Raw genomic sequence first — 3,582 nt, 5'->3', positions numbered from 1 at the left:
CAATTAACACATTGGGTTGAATACATACCCACTGCTAGGGCGACCGCTCAGGTAGTGGCAAAACAATTACTCAAAAACATCATTCCTAGGTATGGAATGATTGAAGTAATAGATTGGGACCAGGGATCCCATTTTACCTCTAAAGTCCTTAAAAGTGTTATAACTGCTTTGGGAATACAATGGGAGTATCACACCCCTTGGCATCCCCAAAGTTCTGGAAGAGTAGAAAGAATGAATCAAACTTTGAAACATCAATTACCAAATTAATGATCGAAACTAAAATGATCAAATGCCTTCCTCTGGCCTTATTAAATATTAGAACTATGCCAAATTCAATTACCGGAATTTCGCCTTTTGAGATGTTATATGGGATGCCCTATACTCAAGGATTACCAATTGATCATCCCAAGTTAGAGGATGCTACTATTCAACGTTATATCACCATTTTAAATAAGAACATGCAAGAACTCAGGGCCAGAGGAATGCTAGCACAAAGCACTCCCTTAGAATTTTCAATACATAAAATTCAACCGGAGGACAAAGTATTAATAAAAAGCTGGAAAGAAGAAAGTTTGTCCCCTCATTGGGAAGGACCATTTCTTGTTCTTTTAACCACAGAAACGGCAATAAGAACTGCTGAAAAGGGGTGGACACACGCATCACGAGTGAAAGGACCCATAGGAGAATGGAAAGCCGTGACTGAACCTGGAGACACTGAGCTAACCCTCAAGAAGACTTAACTGAATAACTGAGGGAATTCATAATGACTCCTGTAAATATGATATGGGAAAAGTAGGCATAACTGAAATCATTTCAATAGATAATAGAATAAGAGCCAATACCAGTCCATGTCCTATATGTAAACATTGTAATCTGTATATTAGGGCAAGGTGTCCCAATTGCTCAAAATATATTATTACTTGTAGAGGAGATCAAGAACAATTTTTGAGAAATCAATTACAGTTCTTTTGCATTCGGTGTGAAACTACAACCCCGTTGGAACAGCTGTTGTGGGTCAGATATTATTGTCGTACTAGCCGACGGGAAATATCCCTCTAACCTGCCAGAGAGGGCAAGACCGGAGGGAATCGGTGCTGCAGCTGAAAAGGGTCTGCCCAGGGCTGCAACCCCTGGGGCTGTGACCGCTGAGCACTATGATCCTAACCGGACCTCTTTTGGTGGTGGCTCTGCTCGGGCCCATATGGACAAATGCCACGGCTAATAAAAACGACAACTGTGACAAATGCATTACCACAACCCGACGAGGGAGAGTAACCTCTCAAGCACTAGTCTATCACACCCTGTATGAACGCAAAGGAACAATAATTGGCAATTGTGTATTCAACCAAACTCAGTATAAACTTTGCAAAGAAAAGGAGAATAGGATTGTGTGTTTTGATCCAAAAGAACTTCCCTATCTATATTGGGTTGAACTAAGAACAGGAGGAATAAAATTTCGATCCGGGAGAAATAAATTAGGCAAATTGCTTGGTACTAGTAATAAGTTTCCCCATCTTAACTCCTCCGTATCTATAATTTTTGATGTTTGTGAAGCAATAAAGAACCCCCCTTTAACCCTGTTCAGATCTTATACAGGGTGTGGAGATATAGGATGGAGAAGATACTATGGCACCTTAGAAAAATATATGTGTCTGGGAACTAAAAAAATGGACGGAGTTACGTGTAATTCCCACTGTGATTATGGATGGGCTTGTGTAGGTTGGTCCACCGCAAATTGGGGTTATGAATACCGTTATCCAAATTTAGAAGCTTCAATTTGAAATATTCCTGCTAAACCGGACTGTGGACCAAATGAATGTTCTCCACTCAATTTAACTTTACATATAGGAAAATGGAAAAAGCAAAACATCAAAGAGTTTGGGATTTTCATATGGGCTTCAGGCACTGGCCCATATGATTCAAATTATATTTAAAGAGAGCATTAGAGAATCGATCCAACATCATTTATTATTCAATTCATTTAATCATGAAATGGAAACAGGAGTCCAATATGAAATTCCCACAGTTGCTAAAAATCTTTGTAAATCTCACTGAAAATATAGCCAAAGTGTTGAATGTAACCGACTGCTGTGTCTGTGGAGGAACTAACCAGGGGGAAAGATGGCCCTGGGAAGCACAGGAAAGTAATATAAGCAATTCTGCGATTTGGAAAAATCGAGAAAGGAATATCAGGCAACAACAATGGGTTTTACAAACAAATATAGTAGGGAGAAGTTGTTGGCAAAACTTAGAAAATGGTGGACGACCAGTAGGAAATTTACTTTGTGAAGGAGGCTATATATGGAACAAAACAAAGAAAAACTGGGAGAAATGGGGGAATCCTATAGAAATGAATCAGAAATTCAATAACTGGACTAATGGAACTAATATACCAAATGGGTGGCCTGCCCCAGATGGACATTATTGGATTTGTGGTAAAATAGCCTTTGCATTTTTACCTCAAAATTGGTCAGGATCATGTATACTGGGAACAATCAGACCTAGTTTCTTTTTATTACCCATAGGCAAAGGGGAACGATTAGGGATTCCAGTATACACAGAAACAAATGAGCTAAGGAGAAAACGACACAAAAGGGAATTGCAAATCGGTAATTAGAGGGACAATGAATGGCCACCTGAACGAATAATTTCATATTATGATCCAGCCACTTGGGCTGAAGATGGGTCTTGGGGATACGGAACCCCCATATATATACGCTGAATAGAATTATAAGGCTGCAAGCTGTAGTGGAAATAGTAGTAAATAAAAACGGAAATGCACTAGGATTGGTTGCAAAGCAAAATACAAAAATGAGAACTGCAATATATCAGAATCGCCTAGCTCCAGATTATCTGTTAGCTCAAGAAGGAGGAGTCTGTGGAAAATTTAACCTTAGTAATTGCTGTCTAGAAATAGACGATGAAGGAAAAGCCATAAATGAATTAGTAAGAGAAATGAAAAAGATAGCCCATGTTCCAGTACAAACCTGGAATGGAATCAATATTGGAGGGTTACATCTGTAACAAATTCTTTTCCCTCCGAATTAACGCCGAATAAGTTGCTCCTGTATCCACTAAAATTCCACTGTTTTAATTTAACCAGTGGATCTACTAGGGTAGATTCCCCAGGTCCCTTGTCAGTCTAGTTCCAGTTCAGCCACCAGAAAATTCTTTACTGTGAGGGTGGTGAGGCACTGGAATGAGTTTCCCAGGGAGGCTGTGAATGCTCCATCCCTGGCGGTGTTCAAGACCAGGTTGGACAGAGCCTTGGGTGACATGGTTTAGTGTGAGGTGTCCCTGCCCATGGCAGGGGGCTTGGAACTAGATGATCTTAAGGTCCTTTCCAACCCTAACTATTCTATGATTCTATGATTCTATGATTAGGATCTTGGGGACAATTTTTCAATGGAGATTGGATGACTAAAATTGGAATAGTGATATTGGGAATAATTGGAGGACTGTTGATCATCCCATGTGTAATTCCGTGTTTTACTAAATTGATACAGACAGTTGTTCAAAATATGCAATTCACTGCTATACCATTGGAATCTGAGAAAACCAATCAGGGGGAAACCCATTCAT

The sequence above is a fragment of the Pezoporus flaviventris genome, unplaced genomic scaffold, assembly GCF_033815535.1.
Source record: "Pezoporus flaviventris isolate CSIRO_AGI_PZ_B2104156 unplaced genomic scaffold, CSIRO_AGI_Pfla_v1 ptg000109l, whole genome shotgun sequence".
Taxonomy (NCBI): domain Eukaryota; kingdom Metazoa; phylum Chordata; class Aves; order Psittaciformes; family Psittacidae; genus Pezoporus; species Pezoporus flaviventris.
This window is presented reverse-complemented; position numbering follows the sequence as displayed.